Source organism: Rhinopithecus bieti, unplaced genomic scaffold (genome assembly GCF_001698545.2).
Source record: "Rhinopithecus bieti isolate Rb0 unplaced genomic scaffold, ASM169854v2 scaffold_30918, whole genome shotgun sequence".
NCBI lineage: Eukaryota > Metazoa > Chordata > Mammalia > Primates > Cercopithecidae > Rhinopithecus > Rhinopithecus bieti.
Window position 1 is genome coordinate 1,104,855 of NW_016813589.1, and position 25,836 is coordinate 1,130,690.

Below are 25,836 nucleotides of genomic sequence, written 5' to 3' on the forward strand. Positions count from 1 at the left end.
CTTTCCCTCTCTCCCTCCCTCCCTCTCTCCCTCTCTCCCTCTCTCCCTCTTTCCCTCTCTGTCATTTTTGGTTGTTTCCCCCCTAAGGGGCCACTTTCAATGTCTGCCTGCGAGCCCAGCTGTCTGGCCCTATCTAGCATTGGGGAGACACTAGACTTAACCTAGAGAAGTTTTATTCTGCTTGCTCTTGCTGTGCCCAAGTTTCCTCTGGACTTGTCTGCCAGCGTCGGGGTGGGGGCTGGGGGAAATAGGCAACCTAGCTCTGCCTGGTTGCTCCCTGGAAGCCAATTTGAAGTAACAAGTCAGTCCCAGGCCCAGAAATAGAATACAAACCCTCTTTTTGTCCGATGCTGACAGAGTCCAGCAGTCAGAAATCCCTGGCGTCTCACGCTGGACCTGACCCGGGGCGCCGCCAAATGCGCAACGCACAGTCACAGTTGGTGACTAATTAAGGACTGCCGCCCCCCTCCTTCACTTGCTACAAACTCAGAGCCCTGACCTCTCCAGAAGTACCTACCACTTGCAAGTGGCTCTCCTTCCCCGCCCCCTGCCCCAGTCCCGCACCTCAGCAGCGCTTCACCGCCGCGACTTGCCGGCGCACCGCGAGTGGCGCGCGGCGCCCGCCTCCCCCGCGCGCCGTGACACCCTGCGCACCGCTGGTACTCTCGCCACGCCGCCGCCCGGCACTGCAGCACCGGGGGGAGGAGGGAAGCGGAGGAGGGGAGGAGGACCGCAGCGTGCAAGCCAGGAGTCACTTTCCCGCCCCTCCTCTCGCCGCTGACACGCTCAGAGGAGTCACCACTCTGCGCGCTGCAGGCGAGAGTGGCAGACGGAGGCGGCACGGGGAAGCGAGCCGGAGCGGCGCCCGCACGGAGGCGGCTGCAGTGCTGACACCACTCAGGGAAAGGGTCTCCGACGGCTGGAGTGGTGAGTGGGGGAGGCGAAGCGGGCATCCGCAGGGAGACTTTCCCCGGCTGCTGGGTTTCTCTTCCCGACCGGTGGCCGGGCGCTGCAGCCTGGGGAAGTTTTTGCAACCTTTCAGAAGCGCAACTTTGCCCCGCCTGCCCCGGAGGAAGCGGCTGCAGGTGCCCGCTGCTGGGTAGGCGCCTTTGTTGAGGAGGGACCGGGAAAGTCGGGGTAAAATAGATGCAGTGGCCCCCGGGTTCGCTAGGGTAGGTCTGGGGACTGGGTCGCACTTTCTCTGGGATTCCCAGGGGAGGTGGGTGGGCAGCAGAGGCGATGCAGGGGCCGCGTCTGCAGCGACCGCCACGCTCTTTTTTGCTTGTGTGGTTTGACGGGCAGGGTACCTGGACCTATACCTTCATAGCAGCCTTAGGCTCAACTTTTCGGCGGGGATCCCTCTGCAGACGTGCGGGTGGCGGGAGAGCAGAGGCAGCTGCAGTAAGTGCCGAGAGAGCCTGAAAGAAATACCATGAATTTTCAAACTCTCCCACATACATTCCCGAAGCCCCTGTCTAGCGTCTAAGCGAGAGCAAGAGAGGGCTGGAGAGCAGGAGAGCCCGCGGGGCTGAGGCTCTTTGTCAGCCGCCTGCACTTCCTACACAACGCCTTCATTCAGCAAAAACCTATTGGGCGCCTACTGTGCGCCAGGCGAGGCGAAGCAGACCCAAGGCTGTGAAGCTCAGAGAGGAAAGGGACCGATCCAAGTAAATAAGCTACCGAGGTAATCTTAGATGGCGATGAGGGTAGTGAAGGCCATTAGCCGACCCTATGACCCTTTCTCTTAGTGGGCTTCTTCCCCTCCGCCTGGGTTCTAGAACTGGGAAGACTTTTCTCCAGAGCGTCGCGGGGAGCGCCCCTGCTGGGTCCAGGGGGACTGCGGAATACGGGGATTAACTTGGCTTGGGGCAGCCAGCACCCCACGACAGATGAACAATCGGGAGCAGATCTGTGGGCGTGCGGGGACCTTAGGCGGCGCGCGGGGGCGGAGGGGAGGGGCTGAGTCACGGGGCTGGAGGTGCCGCCTGGACGGCCTGAGCTGGGGCGCTCGCGTCACCTGCTACGTGTGCCAAGTGATGCAAATGCAGACCGCGAGGGCGGGCGGGGGTGGCGGGTGGGGGCAGGTTCGACGGAGACTCCGGCTTGCGAGGCGCTGCGTTGTGCGTCAAAGGCTCTAGGTTGATGGATTGCCGCGGCGCGCCTGGCGCGGCCAGCAGCCCCCCGGCGGGCGCGGGGGCGGGCGGACTGCGGACGGGCGGGTCGGCAAGGAAAGCCTCGCACGGCCCGGGCGGGCTGGCAGGCGACTCCGCAGTGCGCCGCAGTGCTGGGAAGGCGCCGCAGCTACCGGGCACTCCCCGGGGTACCGAGGAGATGGGGCGTCTTTTAAGGCTCCGAGACCAGGATGCCCTGATGGTATCCTCTCCCGCTGAACCTACTCCCTTCATGCTTAGCTGACTGTTAGCGCAGTAGCTTCCGTTTAATTCTTATCCTTAATTCTGAAGAATGTGGCATTGATCTCTTAGGCGTTCACTCATTTTCCATGGCAAGTTCCGAAAGACCTCGTGCTCGTGGGCAAGTTTTCATGTGAACGCCTAGGTGTTGAGGTTCGTGAGGTTCTGTAGTGCCAACCCGTTGCGCCACCATTCTTCAGGATTTTTGGCAGGAGGCCTGGCCTCTAAGTGAGGTTTAAGAATGTCTTACAAAACAATGTGCCGCATTCCTCTTTCATAGCATAAAATACGCGTTAAAAACACTACTGATAATGCATTTTCTGGTGGAAAATAATAAATCAAATCCACAATCCATTCTATTCTTTCTTTAAAGACCACTTTCTGGAAATCCAATGACAAAGTTTTTCTACTGGCTTTACTGAAGGAGCCCAAATCTTCAGTGTGTAGGCAAAATGAATGAAAGGGGGCTGGGTTGGGAAAGAAGAAAGGAAGGGAGGGAGGAAGAAAAGCAGTTATCAAGGAACCCGAAAACACAGATGCTAGTCACCATTTCCCCAAATATTGTGTTATGTCACCTTGGGCAGGTTACTTACCCTCTTGGGTTCATCTTCCACCTTTGAGAAATGTAAAAAATAGCTTATATAGCTTTTATGTACCTTACAGGGTTGTTTTGAAGACAACAGAGAATCTCAGAGAGCTTTGGCTTTGGAAATACAAATTCTCTATGAATGGAAAATATTAGCAAAGCCTCTACACACACACACACACATACACACACACGCACAAACAACTTTATCTTTTAAAAAATTCTAGAGACCTTTCCCAGCATTGTTTTTTTAAATGAAATTTGGCCCTTGATGTGAGCTAATGCAGACAATAGACTTTTCCTAACAGTCTAATATACAATCAAATGCCATTAGCTGCTGACTCTCTGGAGAAGGAAAAAAAGAAGCTCTGGATCACATTTGAGTGTTTTGTTCATGTAGTGGAGAAATGAGATTTATTTTTCATGACCCGATGACAGTGAAAGTAGCTTCTCTGATCTGAGCAGCAGACTGGCCTAAGAGCTTGTAGTAAAAATCCTATTCATTATTAACCCTATCATATTCCTTAAGTGTGGAAATGCTTCAAATAATAGGATCCAGTTCCCAATCTCCAGGAGATTATGGCAAAGGCATCATAATGTGCAATATATCATGTGACGACCAGTACCCGAAAACCCGTTTCCTATAATTAGGAGTGTTAGCTCTTATTCTTAAGTAAACTCGATGACATACTGTATGAATAAAAGCATGTGATTTGTCAAAATGCCTCCTTAACCAGCCCACTGTTGTTATTCATATTACTCCATATAATGCTAGATTTCTGTGAGTAGTGAAAGCAAAATGTCTCTTATTCTGTGCAGCTGTATCAGGGGAAAACCTTCAATTCACCAGCGTATTCTTGGTTCCATGTTGGTGAGGTTCGTATTTGACTGTGGTTCACAGCATACATATTATTCTCCATTTAAACACAAACTCATCATTTCAATGAAGTCTGTTTGTAAATCCAGGAAAGGCAGCCCCTGGCAGGTGTATATAGTTTTGATGCAACATTGCCACATTGTTTTGCTTTTGCTTTGCTTTTCAATCTCTGCACAGTTGAGCAACCAGTGTAAAATTTTGCAGTGGTTTGAATTTGGAGGTTTTTTCTTTATTTGAGACAGCTGAGAATAACAATGGGAATGAAGTTACGATTTTAATTGTTGCTAGAAATATGTCTTAATGGGATACTAAAACACAATTTTATTTTATCACAACCCCTCCTAATTAGGGACAGCAGTAGTATTTGCACTTCAGGATGGCTTCCCTATTGAGAAGAGTTGAACAAAATTAAATAAATGGACAGGATATATTGGATGATTTGGTCCTTTCTAGTTCTAATGTTCTTTCTCTCCAGGAAATAGAGAAATATATGATGAGTTATATTTTAAGTTTGAACTTTGCTTATAAGTAGTATAGAAAATGTGTTTTAAAATTAACTCAGGTTAAAATTTTACATGAAGCTATAGGCTCTGTTTTTGTAGATAAATGGTCCATTAGATTTTGTATTATGCCATTAGATGTATGAATTAAAACAATTTTAGGGATCAAATTTGAAAAATAATTCCTGCTTAATATAAAGAAAATACTCAGATCAATTTAGTATGACATTTAAAATATTTTCTGTTGATGACCTAATGCGCATTATGCTTGCTACATCTTTTCCCATAGATAGTATATAATACAAATGATTAAGACTGGACACTATAGGGATGGCCTTCAGTCTTCTGACAACCTTGGACCCTCTTACAAGTCAAGAGTACAGTGAGATTTATGACAGGTGAAACCAAGAGCTTTCTCTTATCATTTTCCACTATTTGCAAATCCTAGAATCCTAGAGTAGCCAAATAGAGTGGTTCTCAAATAGTTGTGTATGTCATATTTTCCTGGGGAACTTGTTTAAGTGGGAATTTCTGAGTCCCATTCTAGACATTCTAAGTTAATGGTTCCATGGTTGGGCCCAGAATGTACTGTTTATCAAGCTCTGCCAAGTGAGTTGGATGGTATCATTAGGGGAACCACATATGCAGATGCACTTGAACTATTTCTAGATAGCATAGGAAGAACAAGAATGCATGGACTTTCTACGCTATGTTTTCCTCTTTAATATTTACCAAGTATCTGCTGGAAGCCCTCAGTGAAATACCATTCCGTTTTGCGAGACAGATGTAAAGAAGACTAACTTCTTTGGTAAAAGTCATAGGAGTGAGTGGCATGGGTGGTTGGGAATGACTCCATGGAGACAGTTACATATTTGGTATCAAAGAAGGGAAGGGCATTGGCAGAAGGAACATTGTAATGACAGGTCAGTTGAGTGCAATAAAGGCTGAACACCTTTGCATGGCCTTCAGAGCCCTAGGTGGTCTGGCTTCTGCTCACTTCTGCAGCCTCATTTTGCATGAGCCCCAAACCACTGCCATCCCCAGCAACCTTCAATCATCAGTCTCCTTCTGCAACCTGCCCCAACTTACCTCTACCATATTAACTCCTTATGCTCTTCAGATTTCAATCCAGCCTCTAAGCCTCTGTTGTGAGGTTACTTTTAATACAGTGCACTTTTCCTCATAAAGTTATCAGAGAAAATATAAGATGCTCAGTTAAATTTGAATTTAGATAAACAAAATTTTTTAAGTATAAATATGTCTCAAATATTGCATGGGACATTGTCCTAGTCCTTCCAGCTGCTATAACAAAATATTTTAGACTGGGTAATTTATAAACAATGGAAATTTATTGCTCACAATTCTGGAGGCTGGGAATTCCAAGATTAAGTTCCCAGAAGATTTGGTGTCTGGCCAAGGCCTGTTCCTCATAAATGTCCTCGCATGGAAGGGGCAAGGCACCTCCCTTCAACCTCTTTGATAAGGGCACTAATCCCATTCATGAGGGTGGAACCTTCATGACTTATTTCCCAAAAGGCCTCACCTCTTAATACTATCACATTGGGGATTAAGTTCCAACATATGAATTTGAGAGGGACACCAGTTTTCAGACCATGGCAGACATACTTACACTGAAACATTATTTGTTGTTTATCGAAAACTTAAAATTATCTGAGTGTCCTATATTTTTATTTGCCAAATCTAGCAATCCTGTTTATGAAGCTCACTAATTTTACAATTTCTTTAAAAAAAAAAATGAGATTCTTTCATTAATGCCAGTCCCCCTTTACTAATCTACAAGCCCTAGGAGACTGAGGACAGGATTAGGGATACATTGGTCTTATATTAATCTTGCTGATTTGTCCTACATGTTTGAAATAGTATCTGGAGCATGGTAGGAGCTCAAGAAATATTGTCAAATGAATTAATGACGTGTTAGAGAAAAACAGTATAACCATGAACAAGTTTCTTTTTTTAATTTTAATTTTAATTTTACGTTCCGGGATACATGTGCAGGATGTGCAGGTTTGTTACATAGGTAAACATGTGCCATGGTGGTTTGCTGCACCTATCAAACCATCACATAGGTATTAAGCTCAGAATGCATTAGCTATTTTTCCTAATGCTCTCCCTTCCTCCAGTTCCTCCCGGACAGGCCCCAGTGTGTATTGTTCCCCTCCCTGTGTCCATGTGTTCTCATTGTTCCGCTCCCACTTATAAGTGAGAACATGCAGTGTTTGGTGTTCCATTCCTGCATTAGTTTGCTGAGGATAATAGCTTCTAGCTCCATCCACATCCTTGCAAAGGACATGATCTCATTCCTTTTTATGGCAGCATAGTATTCCATGGTATATATGTACCACATTTTCTTTATCCACTCTATCATTGATGGGCATTTAGGTTGATTCCATGTCTTTGCTATTGTGAATAGCACTGCAGTGAACATATATGTGCATGTGTTTTTGTAACAGAATGATTTATATTCCTTTGGTTATATACCCAGTAATGGGATTGCTGGGTCAAATGGTATTTCTGGTTCTAGATATTTGAAGAATCGCCACACTGTCTTCCACGATGGTCGAACTAATTTACATTCCCACCAACAGTGGAAAAGCATTCCTATTTCTCTGCAATCTTGCCAGCATCTGTTATTTCATAACTTTTTAATAATCACCATTCTGACTGATGTGAGAAGGTATCTCATTGTGGTTCCAATTTGCATTTCTCTAATGATCACATATGTTGAGCTTTTTAACCATGAACAAGTTTCTTAACCTCTCTAAGCCTAAATTTTTTCAGATGTGAAAAGATGATTTTGTAATCTACTTTTCAGGATTGCATGTAGAGATTACATAAGGAAAATATACACAAAGCTCCTAACATGTTACTTTGTAGGCACTGTACTTTAAATGGCATCTTTTCTTTTGTCGCCATATGTACCTTGTAAAATGAGAGGATACTTTTTTGATGTATAAAATTCCACTTTTTTTCATTATACTGCAATTTCAGAAGCAATCAGTGTTTCCCGAGTATTTACCAAATGCAAGGTAGTCTGGAGGATTCAGCTATGCAGTTACAAAAGTCTTGTTCTCAAGGAGCACCTATCTATGGGCTGGTAACTCCTAAGGCCACCTTCATGGGTCTTTAGCCTGAACAGTCACACTAAGCTTCACGTTTAGAAGAACCCTATATTTGGTTTAGTGTTCTGCTGTCACCTCTTGAAATTCTGTGAGCAAGGGGTCCCATGTTTCCCTTTTGCATTGGGCCCTGCCAATTGTGTAGCTGGTCTTGTTAAGCTATGCATATTTGTATCCAGCACATGCATGCAGAGCATTGCATTTAGTCTTCATGGTATCCCTGGCCCTCTCCTTACCCAGAGAACTTGTGATTTTCCTGAGATGCATGGCTTATAATTAACTAAACCAAGTAATCAAACGCCTAGTTCAGTGTTCTTTCCACTACATCATGCCTGTCTTCACCTGATTACCATCATCTAGTGTGTTCAGACCTTTGGATGAGCATCTGAAGCTTTTAAAGACGATATTCTTAGGTCTCCTATTCTTCAGTAACTGCAGTGAATCTTCACTGCCATCACTGCCTCTGTAATTGCTGAACAATTGGAACTTGAAGTTCTAGTTCTGCCTTTGTAGAAACACCAGGAACACCAGCAGCTTGATTTCTAAGATGCTATCTCTTCCAATATTTAGGTTTTAAAATCTGCAAATTTATGCAAGATAAGTAGTGAACTTTGGGGGGCTAAAATTTGTCTAAGAGAAATATCTAAGATGTTTTATTCTTTGCTTTAAATTACCCAGCTGAGTCACGCAGCACGGGAGCTTCTGCAGCAAGGAACAGCCATGCATTTTGGCAGTGGGTAGAGAAGGTGACCCACTTTGTCATTTCAAGCTCCGACTAGCCTCTTTTAAAATACATGTATTTTAATATCACTTTTTAGTAGTTCTAAGCATGCCAATTTTCTTTATTTCATTTTTGTGCTTCATATCTAAGAAGTGATACTCTAATAAATCCATGGAGCCATTGTCATGTTTGCCCTCACACCATTCTTTTTGACACATGACGACATACTCCAGTAATGCATATTAAACCCATCATTAGCTGCATTGAACACAAAACAATTTAGGTGTAAAGACATTATTTTTTGAAGCATCCAATTAAATCTACAACCTGTGTTTCCTGTTGGCCACATCCATGTGAAGGCAGAAATTACAGACTCACAGCAGCAACCATAATCACTTCTGTGGTTCTCGTCTGACCCCAGTTGTGGCATTCCCAGCCTGCTTCAAAGATTCCTCACTATTCTTTGAGTCCTTGAAGATTGCTCCTATAGTCCTTGTCCCCTGCTCTGGTCCCTGCAGCAACATCACCACAGTGTTGCCCAACCTGCCTCTCACTGCCCAGAATGCCTTGGTTCCAGTGTTGTGGAATCTGCTGGTGCTTCCCTGTGCTCTTGATGTCCCTGGAGAGTTTAGAGAATCTGTGAATGTATGAGGGCTGGTGTACAGACACACCAAGTGATAGTGTCCTGTATTTACAATCAGTTCCCCTCTCAAATGCAGGTCTGCTGTCCTAGGACCATAAATAACAGGCCTCAAATTGCCTTTCACTCAGAATGAGCTTTCTAGGAGACCTTTTTTTTTTTTTAAGCCTACAGCAGCTCATGTTCCAGGCAGTCTCCCACCCAAGTACTAATCAGGCCTGACCCTGCTCAGCTTCCAAGTTGAGATAAAATCCCAAGAGACTTCTTAGTCCCTTCCCTCCTACACATGCTCAGAGGTATCAGAATACTAAGATAAATCATCAGAATTTTGTATGTTTATTGCATCATTATTTGCAGTGGTGAAAAATTGAAACAACCTGTATATCTATCAGAGCCTGATCACATTAATTATGGTTAATCCAAATAATGAAATACTACACAGCCACTGAAATGAATGAGGTGAACCTACATGGTAAAATGGAAATATTTTGAAGATGTTGTTAGTTTAAAAATAGCAATTTATGACCAGAATATAAATATATATATTTAGTAGAATCAATATAGTATGATTCTACTAAAACGAATTTACGGTACATTACAGAGTTTGAAAGAATAAAGATCAAACTCTTGTCTTTTTGGGGTGTGGAAAAGACCTTACATATTTTACTATATATATTTCTGAATTGTTTGAGTTTTCAACAATAAGCACACATGACTTTTGTAATTAAGGCACCAGTGGAGGTGGTAAATATTAATTTTAGTATACACCTGCAATGCTGTTTTTGAAACATGTGTAAGTATTAGTGTTCTAGTGGCTAAAAAAGCAGTGCCAGTTTTTCTCATGGATATTTTTCCAGGCAATAATGTAGGTGAGGTCATCTAAGTTGTGAGAACATAAATTTCTTTGGTACTCAATAAAAGTATTTTCATTTTGAATGAAAAAGAAACATAGCTATAAACATTCAATACATTGGCCTTTAAGCAGGGGCTGCTTATTGCTTACTTAAGTCATTAGAGCTGAGGATCGACCCCCGTTCCTCCACCCCCCTCCTCAATAAATCTTATTTGTCCAATAACTGTCAAAAGCCTGCAATAATACTTGGAATACTGTGCTTTTAGGCACGTTTTTCACTCTACTATGACTGTGTATTTGACGGGATGGGAGATTGGCAATTTTTTATCTTCTCTTGCCGTGGGCTAAGAATGTTCTCCCTCCTACCATCTCTTCTTCCCCAACCCCTGCCATACACATATTTATCTATGGAAATCCTTCAATCCTCAGCTCAAAGGTCCCTTTTTATGACACTCCACAGCTCTTTCTCTGTCTCTCCCAGGCCCCTTGCCGCTCCAGCTGTGGAGTGCTTCTCATATTGTGTCATGGTGGCTGCTCTATGTCTATTTTCCTACTAGACTCATGCCTTGAGGAAGAGGCCAAACTACTGAGATATTTGTAACTCCTGGCACTGGACACATAGGGGCTGGAAGTATTTTAAATTATTTTTAAACCTTTTTAAATTAAAGTATATTATATACAAAAAAAAAGTGCATATTTGATAAGGGTACAGCTGCGTTTTCACAAACTGAACACATCTCTTTATAGAGCACCCATCAAAAATCAGAAAGAATATTCCTAATGCCCCAGAGGTCCCTTGCATGCTCCTTCCAGTCATAACTATCTCCCCACTATCCTGACTTCAGTTCTTTGGAGGTGCTTATCAAGTTCTCCCGTCTCCTGCTCTGAATTCCATTGTTCCATGCACAAGATCTGAGAAGCTGCTTGGCAGAGTCTTGCTACTGCCAGTGGACATACGAGTTGGCGTGACTGTGTCCAGAATGTTGTTCGGGTGCCCAGAACTTCCAGTCCACAAGGATTTTTGTCCACAAGGTACAGGCAGAGAACGGCCCCTAATTAATTGCACACATAGCTGTCTGCACTGCAAAGCAGCTTTGCTTTTGACCAAATGCTAAGCCCCTCATGAGCAATTCTATCATTTGACCTCCACGCCTTGTCCAGAATTTCACAAAACTGTTCTCACACAGTCCTTTACTCCTGAGCCTTATTCTTCTTACCCTCCAAACTTGAACCCATTCCAGTGGATTAGAAGGCAACAAACTGACTTCCAGACTCTTCAAATTTCTCCTCTATCAGCTGGCTTCTGAGCCGCAGTGGTCTGGATAAAGCACATTGCATTCATCCCTCTCTCTGTACTAAATATTCTGGATTCTTATCACAAGACCAAGAAAACACATTGGAGAACCCTGGCCTCTCATCAAATTATTTTTCCCCCTTGTAGACTTGCTTCTAATGTCTTTCCCTTTGACATCACTATTCCAAGGAACAGTTTCAAGGAACTTCCCATATTTATTTTAAGGGTGTTGCCCATTCTATTACCCATTGCACTATTCATTATTGTTTATTCAAGAAACATTTTTGGAGCTGGGTGCAGTAGCACACACCTGTAGTCCCTGTTACTTGGGAGGTTGAAACAGTATTGCTTGAGCTTAGGAGTTCAAGACCAGCCTGGGCAACATGGTGAGACTCTGTAAACAAACAAACAAACAAGTAGATAAATAAATAAATAAAATGTCTTTGGAGTTTCAGTACTATAAGAAACTGTGAGTCTGCTGAGCAGTGATTTTGTTTTATCAGTTAAATTCATGATGGTATATAATTTTTATCCACAGAAAATATAGATCATAAATATATAGCTGGATCAGTTTGACAAGTGTATACATCTGTGTAGGCAAAAGCATATCTCCATTACCTTAGAAAGTTCCTTGTATCCCTTTTCATTCATTTCCTCCTTTCTCAGAGACACTGTCCTAATTTTTATCACCAAAGATTAGTTTTGCTTATACTTGAAATTCAAATAAAAGGAATCATACAGTATGTACTCTTGTGTCTGTTTTCTTTCTTTTAACACAAATTTTTGAAAAGATTCATGATTTTGTGTGTATCAATACTCAATTCTTTTTTATTACTGAATGCATAGTATTATAATATATGAATATACTACAATTTGTTTCTCTGTTTATCTGTTGATAGAGATTTGAGTTGTTTCCAGATTGGAGCTATTATCAATAAAGTATCTATGAACATTCTTGTGCATGTTTTGCTATGTAATGTAGTATTCATCGGTTCTGGGGATCAAGAAGTGAATATATCTTTGGGGAACCATTTTTCTGCATACCACACCTTCTGTATATTTTCTCTCATGCAGTGTCTATTTATATATATTGCCGTTTTTCAATTGGGTTGCTTGTTTTCTTATTGTTGAGTTTTAATAGTTCTTTGTGTATTTTGGATACCAGATGTGTATTTAATCAGATATGTGTTTGCAAATATTTCCTCTTAATGTGGCTTGTCTTTTTATACTAATGACAGTGTCTTTTGATGAAAAAGAATTTTAAACTTTAATAAAGTTCAATTTATCTCTGTTTTTTCCTTTCATGGATCATGCTGTTGGTGTGGTATCTAAAAATCTCACCAGCAAACCCAAGGTTATATAGATTTCCTTCAATGTTTTCTTCTAGAGATTTTATAGTTTTACATTTTATAATTGGGTCTATACTCCATTTTAATTTTTGTTTAAAATGAAATATACAATTTCAGAGGCTTTTAAGTTAATAGACTTCATATTTTGAGTGGTGTATAGAAAATTGAAAATAAAGTACAGAGTTCCCAGTTACTCCACCCCCACGAGTTCCCAGTTCTTGCATCTCTGTAGTAGATTTGTCACAATTGATGAGCCATTACTGATACGTTATTATTAACTGAACTAGTAGAATTTCATTGATATGCCTCTTATTAACTAACACATCAGTTTCTTTAATAAAGGCTATCCAGAGTTTTAGTGTCTTCTTATGTCAGCTTTAGTGTGCTGCTTTTTAAAAAGAAATTTGTCAATTTTATCTGGATTGTCAAACTTATTGCATAGTTATTTATCATCACTAGTTTGGTTTTATCTTGTAGACTCTGTGATTCATATATCTAATTGTATTTATTTCATTGCTTTGACTTCTCAGAAGGTCAGTCAAGTTTTTATATAGAGTCTTACAAAGTCATGTGGCATTATCCAAAGACCTTTAAAAATATATATGAATTATTTAAGAATCATTTCTATTTCATTAGAACATTTAGAACATGGAAGATTGGTTGCCCGTGGTTATATACAAGTTTTTTTTAAACTCATAATTTATTTTCTGTCATTGAATAAGAGCCCTAAAAATATCAGAACGTTAGTAACTAGGTAGAATGGTATATTTAGTTAATTTGTAAAATAACTAAGTGATAGATGCCAGCAAAACTGTTGATAAAAAAATGAATTACTCATGGGTTTTCTTTGTGTCTACTCATTACTTAATGCTGTACGTGTTTAAAATCTAAAAGGATAAATGAATTCTGATTTGAATTTTGATAACAAAGGCTTTGTTTTGTGAAAACTACGGGTCTTAATCCTTATTACATCTCTGCCTCCTTTTACAAGAATCTGTCGGGATACAGAAACTTTGCATATTCTATCTTTCATATCATATTGTAGGGGAGTGAGTTCATGAAATACACATTGTTATGATTTGTCGAAGGGTTTTTCTAATATCCAGCGACTCATATGGCTTGGATTAAGCATTTCTGTTTATATTGCACTGGTTAACTTCTATCTTTTCCTTCTATTTTACCTATTGCTTCTTTTTCCTAATGTCTATCAATTCCATGTCCAACATCATAAATTTCTTATTGGCTTTTCCTATTCTTCTTTTAACAATACTTGCATTCTTTATGCTGAGAAAAAAGGAAAACTGTCTCATTGATTGCCACATCATGCTGCTTATATCAACCACTTTAAAAGTTAGTGACAAAAAGCAAGAATCATTTATTTTCATCCACAAATCTGTAAATTGGCTGAGGGCTAGGTGGTCCAGACTGAGCATGGCTGGGGTTTTTTCAAGTTGCATTTTAAATTCAGGTCTTTTATCTTCCTGGGTTAATCGATTACCCAGTTCATGTTTTCTGTGTGGAAGTGGCAGAAGTATGTGAAAGGTGAGCAGAAACATGTGATGCCTTGTGATGGTTAGTTTTATGCATCAACTAAATTGAGCCATGGGGTGCCCAGATATTTGGTTAAATATTATTTCTGGCTTTGTCTTTGAGGGTATTTCTAGAGGCGATTAACTTTTGAATTGGCATACTGAGCAAAGCAGATTCCTAGGCCTCACCCAATCCATTGAAGGCTTGAATAGAATAAAAGGCTGAGTAAGAAAGAATTCTTTCTCTCTGCCTGACTGTCTTTGAGCTGGGACATTGATCTTCCACCTTTGAATTCAGGCTTTGATTTAAATTATACCATTGGCGCTCCTCGGTCTGCACTTCTTAGCCTCCATAATTGCATGAGCCAATTCCTTATAACAAGTCTCTTTATTATACTCTCTATATTTATATCCATACGTGTCCTTTTGGTTCTGTTTCTCTGAAGCTAATACCTGCCTCTTAACCCTAGACTCAGAGCTGGTGCACTGCCACTCAGCCCACATTCCATTGACCAAAGACCTACAGTGCACAAGACAGTTCCACGTAAGCAAAGCCTTGCCTTGCATATCGCACGATTTTCCAGTGTCCCAGCAGATATCTATTTAGGTAAAAAATCTGTTTCTAACAATTTTAGCCTAGAATTGTATTCTGTTTTACATATAAACACAGTATCTTTTGCACAATTTTGATATGTTGTAAATTTTCCAGGAGTAAAACTACTTGTAAATCAAGGGAAGACTATATTTTGTTTTGTTTAGTCTGACTGAGAGTTGTTCATCATTTCTGCAAATCATGTTACCACTGGTGACAAACCCCATTTGTGACACTAAGTTGCTAATAAGCACACCTGTATTTGTCTTCATTGGCATTTGTTGCATTTGTGATGATTCTGCACTTAGATATTAGCATCCTATGTCTTCATTTTGTGTTTGAGGGTTGTTATACTGGAACATATACATATTTTAAAATATAATTTGTTATTATTTCTTCTAGTTCCCCTTAAGTCATGTTGATATTTTGAATTTATGTGTAGAGGTAGATATTATATATGAATATTATTTAATAAGGCATTGCTAAATATATGTTATTATTAGGTGCTTTTGAACATCTCTAAATCCTCTATATTTTAGCATTACATTGTAGTAAGCTGACATATTTGGAAGTGGGAAAGGAGCAGGATATAATACAGAGAGCTCTTCTATCTTAGCATTGTGTCTGAAGGGAACACGTTCTTTCTGTGAAGACAGTCACATTATTCTCTCTCTGGCAGTAGTTGAGAGAGGGTAGTGTGTGAGCTGGGCCTACCTACAGAGATGGGTGATCTGGAGAAAATGTGCAAGCCTTTACCATAATTCTGCCTCTGAGGCTCACCTGAAACTCAGGCAGTCCAAAGGCTTGTCCTGTGAAGGCCCTGAGTTTTTTACTGTGCAGCTCTAATTTTGATTAGTAATGACTAGGAACAGGGGACGCTTAGGAAGAAAAGAAACAGGTGTTCAAAGATGGCTGCTTCAACAACTGTGGGAGATGCCCAGTAGGAATCTGGTGGTTTCCTTCTAATATTATTTTTTTTAATTCTGTTATTCTTAGAGGTCACTGTCAGACAGTGTTTCCTGTGGGAGTCCCCTGCCATAGTCTTCTGTGTATGAGAGTGGGAGCCCCCTGACTTGCTTCCTGAAGAGACTCTTACAAAAGAGGAACTGAAGGCCTGATGACTGATCTTTGTCCATAAGCTCAAGGATATTATATTGTCCTATTAACTGAAACTGATTTAAGGGTAATTCAGAAGGAATAAATCAGAAGACATTGAAAGAGTGACTCAAGACTAAATAGCAGATGCTGCTCTGTGTGCCTTTTTATCTAAAGCTGAAGTATTGATAAGGGCATCACACTCTATCTGTGGCATGCAGAAGACATTATTGTCAGGGTCGAGCTATCCTCATTTATTGATAAATACATTACAGCTAATTGTTTCCCCAAACATTCATTACTCTGAACCTGGTGCCTTTTGGCATACAGATGTGTGTGCACAAAGTTTGATTATATTCAACAGCAGTAAATGCAAAACAAAACAAAACAAAAATCAAACAATAAACCTGTAAAGGTTAACATTCACTTCCCAGAAAGCCTGAGGAGAAAAGCCAGTGATTAATATAATTAAATGTGAGACATGTATCCATACCATCTTATACCTGAACCTTTATTTAATATCAGGAGAATGATGCAATTCTTCTTATGGGCTGACATCAGCAAAACCTGCTGGCCCTAGAAGATGTGGAGGCGTTAGAGCTCTGCCTAAATTGCCCACTGCTGGGGAGAATCTGAGCCAAGATTAAGGGGATGCTTTGCAATGAAGAACTAACTTATTTGCTCCCAGCTTTGGGACATTATGTACTTCCTTATTACCATATTGTATATTATTACCTTATTACCCTATGAGTTGCTATGTTGATTATCATGTCAGACAATTGGTGTAACATCATATTCCACTTAATAAAAGTCCCAGATATAATGGAAAATAACAGTTCATGCTGTATGTATTCCGCTGGCTTAGAATTTTTTTCTTACTAGATGATTTTGAAATTGGGTACTACAAAATTTTAAAATTGTATGATGAGCTATCTTTGCCTATGATTGAAGTGCTATAAAATGTATACCTGAGCTCTTGAGACTCTTAGTGATGTTTTTGAAATTACTTTTACTGTACTTCCTGTTTGCCATATTAGTGCTTTCTTTTGCTTGTGTGTGTGTGTGTGTGTGTGTGTGTGTGTGTGTGTGTGTGTGTGTGTGTTTGTCTTCATGTCCTGGTTGCTGCTGGTGATGAGTTATAACATCTTCACTCAGGAAATCATGACATCCTTAAATGCCTTCTCAGGGTTCTCTGATCACACTGTACTTTTCTGCTTCGAAGGGTTTCCTTCTTCTTTCCCAGGATAACCAACCACTGATTTTCAGTCTGGCTGACGTATGACAACACAGAACTCTCTTTCATAGCAGTTTTCACTGACAGCATTGGAAATCAGGATCTCTAGCTTCTCAACATAACAGCTTCTCAGGCTAACTATTGCTTTCATTCACAGCCTGTAGGCCATTTGGGTTTATATTCAAGATAGTTCAGCTTAACCTTCTATTAACGATAAGAAGGATTCATATCATATTTTCTGATCATACTAGGTTTTCCTTCTTTTTATCCAAGCTGAATTTCTCATCCAAAATTTCAAGTTTAATTCTAAGAACTAATATGTGTCTCTCTGTGTGTATTTTCTAGGCTAACAGATTTCTCATGTCTCAGAAGTGGTAACATGGGGAGTTGTGGTTAGATGTAAATTCTGGCTCTTATTTGAATTTTTAGAACATGCCCAAATCTCTGAATGTACAGCTCTGTCAGCAAATTGGCCAAAATATTTTATTTGTAAGATGCTTAGTAAGCATTTACTATATCAATTACCCATAAAATTAGCAAATTCTTTTTAGCTTTCTTAAATATTAGGATAATAGAAAAAGGAGGCGCTTTAGATAAATCATGACCTTTTTTTTAGCTCTGGGTTGTGTAAAGCTGCCTTTGGGTCAACTGGAGGTCAAGTTTGGCTATTTATTTGCTTATTAGCTCATAAGCTACAGCTATGCTAAATGAAATAAATGCAACTTCACAGTATGTAAGAAAACGAGCATCAAAACCACATTTAATTCAACTTGGCATCAGTTATTGCCCTTAAAGAGCACTCTTTCGTATGGGATCATAAGAGGTGCTGGAATTTCTCTGGAGATAAGAAGTCACACCAATGATTTAATAACAGTCTTTAAGTCTTTTAAAGGGCATATGCCAAAAGATAATGCCTACTTTCTCTGCTTAACAGGATTGAAGAAAATAGACATTAGGAGATAACTGAAATATTTTTAAAAGTGAAATAGAAATTTCAATCAATTTCAGTCCACAAATTGACCGTCTCCCTTGTGCAAGGGATATGCTCTGCTAACTAGGAGAAATGAGGTGGGTGGGATATAGCCTGTGATCTCAAGAAGCATGCACACCTGTGAGGGAGAGCTCAGCCAAGTCATCTATCAGGCCTGTGCAACAGAGTGAGGATTCAGTAAAAGAAGTCCAGAACTCCATAATGGTTTGAAGGCGGCAGTCTGGTGTTTGCTCAAGGTAGGGTTTCTCAACCTCAGCACTACTGACATTTTGGACCGGATAATTCTTTGTTGATAGGAGGCTGTCTTGTGCATTGTAAGATGGCTTATGAGAGCCTTGACCTCCACCTACTAAATGACAGTAGTATTTTCCCCTGCATTGTCACAACCAAAAATGTTTCCAAACATTTCCACATGTCCCTAAGGCTGGGGGTTGGGAGGAGTACAAAATTGCCCTCATTTGAGAACCACTGATTTAGAAAATGACTTTTGACTTTCTCCCTAAAATACAGGTAAGTTTTATCAGACCAAAAGAGGGAGATGTAGGTTGTATGTGGGGAGAGAATCTTGTGAGTGGGGGTGCAGAGATGGAGCACCCTGCATGATCTGGGGAGTGGCGAGTGATCCTTTTTGTCTGGGAGAGAAGACAGAAACACAGGCAGTGGTGGAAGATTGAGCTGGAAGGTGGGTGGGATTCTGTGAAGGTCAGGTGCAACAGTTTGGGCTCAATTTCAGCAGAAGTTACCTTTATCAGAACCACACATTTAGAAAGATTAATTTGAAATCAGGTGTACAGTGGCTTAGGGCAGGAACAGCCTTGAGGTAGAAATACCAGTTAGGAATGGCCAATTACCATTACTTCATAGAGATGAAATTATGTTCTTCATTCATTCTGTGAAGTGGTTAGCCCATATGTATTTATCACATCTCTTAAGTGCTAGGCACTGCCCCAGCTGCAGGAGGTAGAACCTGGAAGACAAAGTGCCTGTTCTCGTGGAGTTTAGTCTAGAGGGGTTGAGACGGACAATTAGCAAATAAAAATGAAACTATCAGAACTTTCAAATAGTACTTAAACTCTATGAAGACAGTGCAGTGATGTCAGGGACAGTGACTGCTAATAATTATGATAAAATTCATTATAAGAAACTCAGACATAATCATAGTTTTGTTGCAATGAAATCACATTTACATCACATTTATTAGAAATTTCATCTAATTTGAAATTAGTGGCTGCTGGGTACTTGGTATTTAGTTTTTATCACACCCTCAGTCCAGGCTACTGTCATCTCTCACTTGGAATAATATAACAACTTCTTAACAGGATCTTTGGACTTCAGTTTTGTCCATCTTCATACCATTATCCTACCTGAATGACCTTTGTAAAACACAGAAACACCATGTCTGTTCTTGTGTTTAAAATCACCAATAGCTGTGTCTTCCCTTAATATAAATTAGCAATTCTTTACGAGAACCACAGTACACACCTTCAAGTCCTTGATGGCATCATGCTCTCCTCTGCCTCTTCTGATCCTTTATGCCTGCCCGGAGACTCTCAACCTCACCCTCCACCCACCCACCAGATCACATAGCTAACTCTCACTCATCCGTCAGGACTCAACTAAAGATGGTTTACTCAGGGAAGTCGTTCCTCATCTTCTAAGGTCCACCTTAGGCGCCTTTCCAGTGTGCACCCTCCCAGTGGGTTGTGTTATCCAGTAACAATTACTCTATGTTGTGAATGCTCATTCCCTTGTCTGTATTTTGAAGGTTCACTCTGGTGAACCCAGCAGGTGACACAGGGCTTGTGTCACTATAGATGGAATGAATCAGCATTTTAGAAACTTGTATTTTAGAAAGGAAAAGGCATAATCCGAGAGAACATATATTACTTGCTTAAGGTCACAGAGCTTTAAATAGAGCTTTTATATCCATCTGGCTTAAAAACTCAGGTTCGGCCCATGTACCAAGGGAATCTGTGTGTTCTGCAGAGCCATGTGAGATCATTATAAAGACTTGTTTGGCTTAGACGGTTTACTTGTAGCCTTGTTGAGAGATGTTGAATAAATATACATTATTAATCACTCAGAAAAACATGACCCTGACTTTAGTAGTCTCTTTCATTGAGGTGCTTCTGTGATTATCACCAGTCTAGAGCTGCCAAGGCTTGAGGCCTGTTCATATCCAGAGGCAGCCTTAACATTTAGAAGAGCTAGATTTTGTTTTTTTATTAGTTTTGTTCATTAATATTCCATTGGACATTGACAAAGTGCTTTCTCTTACAGCACCTGTATGTGTCACTGCTTCCTCTCCCCATTCTGTTAGCGTATCAGTCCATAAGACCATATAGGAATGTGTAAAAAAATGGAGAATGTAATAATGCATAATTAAAACTGCAGAAATATTTAGTATTTTGTTTAATGGATCTCTAAAGTTGTAGCACCTTTGATTCGTTATTTACCATTCTGTATTTAGTCCTCATGCCTTTTTGTAGTCACTGAAATGCAAAGCAGACAGACAGAGAGAGAGAGAGAGAGAGAGAGAGAGAGAGAGGAATTTTGATATATTATTCACCTGCATCTGAGCTTATTCCTAATTTAAAGACTCTAGTAAATAGCATTATGTTTTTCCTGAGCACATAGAAATTTAAAGAATAATTTATAAAACAAAATATTTCAAGTAGTATAATACTGAAATTATCTTAACTATTAATGCCCCTTCTCTATGTGTCTTAGGTTATATAATGATTGTAGCAAAGAAACCTAAAATTCTTCTCCTTCAGATTCCATTAATCTCTGGAGTTTTCACCATTACCACTTCTGGCCAACCTAGATGGGTTTGCGTGTCAGTCAGTCTATGGCACATAAAGACAGCCATAGCTTCACCAGGCAGTCGTATGCTCTTCTAGCAATATGCTAGTTACTTATATTAAGTCTGATTAATAGACTAATAATAGCCAATATTTATTGAATATGTGGGTGCTGTTAGGGCACCTAGACTGTTTGTATACATTATCTCATTTAAACCTCACAGTTCTAGCAGATTGGTACAATTTTAACGTGTTTTCTGATTAATTCTGCCAAACATTTAAAGATGAAATAATATCTATTTTACACAAGCTCTTTTAGAATATAGCAAAAGAGGATACACTTTCCAACTCATTTTATGAGGACAGTGTTACTCTAATACTAAAACCATACAAAGATATTTCAAGAAAACAAAGCTACAGACCAGTATCCCTCATGAACATAAACACAAATACTTTCAGGAAAATACTACCAAATTGAATCCAGAAATGTATAGAAAGTATATATTTCATGACTGACTTTATTCTATGTAGTCTATGGAAGGCCCTAGAAATATGTTCATCTCTTAGGCGACTGTAACTCATTTGCAAACATCAGAATAAAAGTCAGCAGAGAGGAGTAACAGGATATGTGATAGCTGTAGGTAGCACAGTGAGCATCTTATGGATCCCTGCCTGTATGTGACAGCTGTTAACTGTTCTAATGTCAGTACTGGCCAAGCCCTACAGGAAGGGAGCTGGCCAAAGTGCTGAAATGTCTGGCCAGTCCAACAAAACGCACTACAACAGAATTTCCTCAACTTATTTGATCAGGAAACAAATGAAGCTAAATTCAGGGGACAGTTCACAGTTCTCATATTTCTATATTTATCAGCAACTGTTTTAAGAGACGAGGTCTTGCTGTGTTGGCCAAACTGGAATGCAGTGGCTACTCAGAGGCCTGAAAATGACACACAGGAGCCTCGAATTCCTGGGCTCAAGTAATCCTTCTGCCTTGGTCTCCCAAGAAGCTGGGACTACAGGTGTGTGCCACTGTGCCTGGCTCCAAAAACATTTCTTCAATAGATACTAGTGAATAGGGCTTTGTCAACAACCTCTGACATAGTTAATCACTTCCTTCTTGTGCTCATTATTAAGATACTTTCTAGCTCCTAACCTACCTTTCTACATTCTGTTTGTGATGCTAGAGATGGGACTCTGCAGACTATACTCCTGAGATGGCTCCATGGTAGGCTCTGTCAATAGGAGACCCTAGAGGGAGATGAGAGAGACTGGAAAGCTGGAGGAGGAAGAAGGGACCTGCTCTTTCTCATTCACTTTTCATGGGCTTTTGTCTGCATGTGGTTATTGTGGGTGTTATGCCTCAGAAAAACTTCTTCATCCCAGAAGAGGCAGTTTCTTCCTATTTCAGCAGATGATTCCAATTTGCAGTTTTTCCCCACAGTTGCAGAAGCTGTCTCTGTGGGTTGAATAATTTCCTCCAAAAAGTTATGTCCTCCCAGAACCTCAGAATGTGACATTATTTGGAAATAGGGTCTTTGCAGATGAAATTAGTTAAGATGAGGTCATAGTGGATGAAGGTGGGCCCTAAATCAAGGTGTCCTTAGAAGAAGATTATGTGAAGACAGAGGCAGAGATTGGAATGATACATCTTCAAGTCAAGAAATGCCAGGGATTGTTGGCAACCACCAGAAGTTAGGAGAGGCAGGGAACAGATTCCTCCTCAAGGCCTCCAGAGGGAGCATCGCCCTGCCACCACCAACGCCTTGATTTCAGGCTTCTAGCTTCCACACTATGAGAGGACACATTTCTGTTGCTTTAAGTCATGAGGATTGTGGTAATTTGTGGGGCAGCCTTAGGAGATGGATATACTGCCTCATCATAGCCCTCTCACAGACACAAGCCCCAGATAGCTAGCACCCTTTTTTAAACAAAGGAACCCAGGGGTTCTCTCTCAGTCCCTCGAACTGGTTGAGTAGCACCTGCTTCTCAGAAGTCTGAGTTTCAGCTCTGTAAAGCACTTTCTCTAAGTTTATTTAATAATTAAAACTCAGCCGGGCGCCGTGGCTCAAGCCTGTAATCCCAGCACTCTGGGAGGCCGAGACGGGCAGATCATGAGGTTAGGAGATCGAGACCATCCTGGCTAACACGGTGAAACCCCGTCTCTACTAAAAAATACAAAAAACTAGCCGGGCAAGGTGGCAGGTGCCTGTAGTCCCAGCTACTCGGGAGGCTGAGGCAGGAGAATGGTGTAAACCCGGGAGGCGGAGCTTGCAGTGAGCTGAGATCTGGACACTGCACTCCAGCCTGGGCGACAGAGCGAGACTCCATCTCAAACAAACAAACAAAAAATTAAAACTCACGCCTTTTCTCCCCCAGCCCTAAAGGTTATAGTTTTTCTTCCTTGCAATTGCTACCTTTGTGATATTTTACAGTTCTCTTTTTGCCCTTTTTGTGACCTTGCTAACAACTTCATACTTAATCATTATTTACATTAAATTATCTGTGTTCAGTCCCCCAGCTGAATGCTGACATATGCACACCCTCCCTGATAGTCTTTCACCATTAATTTCAAGTGAAATTGCAGTCTCTTGGTCTTCCTCCTGCCACCTAGGTACCTCCTCAATCTTCTTTGCTGGTTTATGCTCTTCTCCCTAACTTCTTGGCCTTCCTGTGATCCAGGGAGCAATCTTCTCTTCATCTCTTCTCCCTTCTCATCTTACACTAACAGTCTTGGTGGTCTCATCCGTTCTTATGGCTTTAAACTCCATCTATATGCTGTTCACTCCCAAATGCATATGTTTGGCCCAGACCTCTATCCCCTGAACTTCAGCTACATACTCAGCATCTCCACTGGATGTCTAATCAATAGCTTAAATATAGTATGTCCAAAAGCTGAACTCTTGATGCCTTCTCTGCACCTACCCCACCGAAACCTGCTGCTTCTCTACCCTACTCCATCTCAGTTGATAGAAAATGCATCCTTTCCCTTCCTCTCTTCCTCTCGTGCACCGCATCAGGAAGTGCTTGTGCCTCTGCCTTCAGATTATAACCAGAATGTAACCACTTCTTGCCACTCCTGCTGCTGTCTACTGTCCCCTGCCCCCTCCCATCTGAACTACCTGAATTACTGAGGTAGCCTCCCACCTATCTCTCTGCTTCTACTTTTGTCCTCCTGGAGTTCATCCTGAGCATAGCAACCAGAGAAGTCTCTTAAAAGAAGTCAGATCATGTCCCTTCTCTGTGCAAATCCCTGCAGTGACTCCTCTGCATACTCAGAATAAAAGCTGAAGTCGTTACAGATGTCCACAGGGCTTTATACCATATGACCCCTTCTTACCTTTCTGTGCTCATCTTCTGCTCTTCTCTTTTATTACTCTGTTCCAACCACACTGGCCTCCTTACTGTTTCTTTAATGCATCAAGCATGCCCCTGACTTAGGGATTTTGTTTTGTTTTCTCTGCCTGGAACACTCCACTCCGTAGAGCCCCTTGGATATCTCTTTCCTCCTTTAAGTCATTGCCTGAATTTCATCTCTATGAAGCCTACCCTGAATTCCCTAATTATCACTGCAACCTATCCCCTCCCTACTCACAATCCCCCTTGCCTTACTCTTTTTTTCATAGCATATATCATCTTCGAATAAACATGTGGCCAATTTTAGTATGCTTATTGTTCATTATCTTTCTCCCCATGCTAGCATGTAAACTCCACAAGGCAGGGTCTTGCTTGTCATTGCTGCATCCCAAGTGCCCAGAATAGTGCCTGACACATAGCAGCTTATATCTCAGGAGTGTTAAAAGAATGAGTGTATTCACAGATCATCAATAGAAACTCAATAGATGTGTTAAGCAGTTGAGGTAAAGTAGACCACAAAAATTAGTGTACAAAGGAATTAAAAACTGCCAAGAATAACCAAACAATCCAATGGCAAAATATACAATTCCAATATTAGACTTCTCAAGAAAATCAGTATGCAATCCAAAAATGAGGTAATTAACAAGTTTTAAAATATTCTAATTTAGGAGCAACACAGTGTTTCCAAATATGAGGATTATAAATTTTTTGTTTAATTCCAACAATTTGAGAGTGATGAGAGCTTGTTGCTTTTGTGAATTCTAAATGTTTAGTATACAATAACACCTGTTAATATTTCTCTGACCTATAATATACCTCACACGGTTTAGGAAATGCTGCCATGAAATACTGACTGGCTCGTGAGTCAGATTTTGCATATACACATTTACATATAATAATAAATAATACCTTACAGTTTTCAGATTGTTATTAATTACATTTTCATTTGATACTGTGACAGTTAAGAATTGATTACATCAGATACATAAAGCATCTTTGAAGACCCACAAAAAAGGCAATTGTCTTCGCTGGGCACGGTGGTTCACGCCTGTAATCCTAGCAGTTTGGGAGGCCAAGGCAGGTGGATCACTTGAGGTCAGGAGTTCAAGAACAACATGGTGAAACCCTGTCTCTACCAAAAATATGAAAAATTAGCCAGGTATGGTGGTGTGCGCCTGTAGTCCCCGCTACTCAGGAGGCTGAGGCAGGAGAATCACTCAAACCCAAGAGTCGAGCTTGCAGTGAGTCATATTTCTAGTTCTAGATCCTTGAGGAATAGCCATACTGTTTTCCATAATGGTTGAACCAATTGACAATCCCACCAACAGTGTAGAAGTGTTCCTATTTCTCCACATCCTCTCCAGCACCTGTTGTTTCCTGACTTTTAGTGATTGCCATTCTAACTGGTGTGAGATGGTATCTCATTGTGGTTTTGATTTGCATTTCTCTGATGGCCAGTGATGACGAGCATTTTTTCATGTGCCTGTTGGCTGTATGAATGTCTTCTTTTGAGAAGTGTCTGTTCATATCCTTTGCCCACTTTTTGATGGGGTTGTTTGTTTTTTGATTGAGTTCTTTGTAGGTTCTAGATATTACCCCTTGTCAGATGAGTAGATTGCAAAAATTTTCTCCCATTCTGTAGGTTGGCTGTTCACTCTGATAGTAGTTTCTTTTGGTGTGCAGAAGCTCTTTAGTTTAATTAGATCCCATTTGTCAACTTTGGCTTTTGTTGCCATTGCTTTTGGTGTTTTAGACATGAAGTCCTTGCCCATGCCTATGTCCTGAATGGTATTACCTAGGTTTTCTTCTAGGGTTTTTATGGTTTTAGGTCTAACATTTAAGTCTCTAATCCATCTTGAATTAATTTTT

General features: G+C 40.8%; 1 protein-coding gene across 2 annotated transcripts in view; it reads left to right on the forward strand.

The window, feature by feature from the left end:
* The first annotated feature begins 828 nt into the window (after positions 1-828).
* SV2C (synaptic vesicle glycoprotein 2C) overlaps positions 829-25,836 on the forward strand; it is a 279,524-nt gene continuing 254,516 nt past the window's right edge. For both annotated transcript variants that reach the window (XM_017848733.1, XM_017848732.1), the window contains exon 1: positions 829-927. The gene's annotated coding sequence lies outside the window, so the exon portion shown is untranslated. The remainder of the gene's footprint in view (positions 928-25,836) is intronic.